The sequence below is a fragment of the Capsicum annuum genome, unplaced genomic scaffold (assembly GCF_002878395.1).
Source record: "Capsicum annuum cultivar UCD-10X-F1 unplaced genomic scaffold, UCD10Xv1.1 ctg4005, whole genome shotgun sequence".
Classification (NCBI taxonomy): Eukaryota; Viridiplantae; Streptophyta; class Magnoliopsida; order Solanales; family Solanaceae; genus Capsicum; species Capsicum annuum.
This window is the reverse complement of record NW_025847317.1, coordinates 1-1,088: the sequence shown is the minus strand read 5'-3', so window position 1 is coordinate 1,088 and position 1,088 is coordinate 1. Positions and strand designations below refer to the sequence as shown.

Genomic DNA, 1,088 nt, shown 5'->3' with positions numbered 1-1,088 from the left:
ATTAGGGGGAAGTGTAATTGTGCCTAATTTGCCTTCGACGATTTTCAACTTTTTGGATCATGAAGATTGGCAAATTCATTATTCTGTTGTTACTGCGATTGGGGTTATATCGGAGGGTTGTTCAAAGGTGATAGTAATATGCTCAAAGGATATGAAGCACCTTGTAGAGACTATAGTGAAACTAATCTTTGATAATCACCCTCGTGCGCGATGGGTAGTGATTCATGCAGTTGGTCAGCTATCAATACATATGAGCCCGCAGTTTCAAGAACCATATCATTAGCTGGTTCTTCCAGATTTGATAACAATATTGGATGATTTTGATAATCCCAGGTTGCAGGTAAATTCTTGATGTGATGTTGATGTTTCAATGTTATAGCATCTTGTTAATGACATATGACCGATGTATTGACTCTTTGTTCTCTAGTTGAACAGTTATATAGCGTGGCAAGTACATGTCGTTGCCTACTAATCTTTCTTGTTTGAATAGGCACGTGCAACTTTAACGATACTGGTGTTCAGCCACAATTGAAGTGCAGATATTTTGAAACCTTACCTGCACAATATAGTGAGTAAACTAGTCATGTTTCTACAGGTAATGCAACCTTTACCAATCTAAAACATATTCATTCGTTCACTTGTATAAGAGTAATATCTTGTCACATTTAGAAGCATAGTAGGTATAAGTGCATTGTCTTGCTGCCCGTTCATATAGTAGTCGTAGTATTTCCCTTTTAGTTTCTTATCATTCTATTTCTGTTACTATCTGGTGATTTCTTGTACCTCGATTATCGTATTATTCTGTTGTACTTTTGATTCTATTATTATCTGTTATTTTTTATTTTTAACAAGTAACTTGCTTCATATTCCAGAGTGGAATGACAATGATGAACGAAGCAGCTCTGGAAACTTTAGGATCTTTAGCTATTCAATCACAGGTAAATCTCGTGTTCTAAACTTCATTTGCTTGGGACACTGTAGGAGGGCGCTGCATACATATATGATTCTGTAATGCCTCACCTGAAAGTTATCTTGGTAGCTGCTACTAGTGATACAAGTCAAACGCTCCATGCCAAATACTTGGGAAC

The 1,088-nt window shown here is 36.7% G+C and overlaps 1 long non-coding RNA gene across 2 annotated transcripts; it reads left to right on the top strand.

The window, feature by feature from the left end:
* The first annotated feature begins 6 nt into the window (after positions 1 to 6).
* Positions 7 to 1,088, top strand: LOC124891710. 2 transcript variants are annotated; one of them, XR_007049819.1, is made up of 3 exons: positions 7 to 595; positions 873 to 938; positions 1,040 to 1,088. It is a non-coding gene; the product is annotated as an uncharacterized LOC124891710 (long non-coding RNA). The 2 variants fall into 2 exon arrangements; XR_007049818.1 differs by having other exon boundaries at positions 982 to 1,082.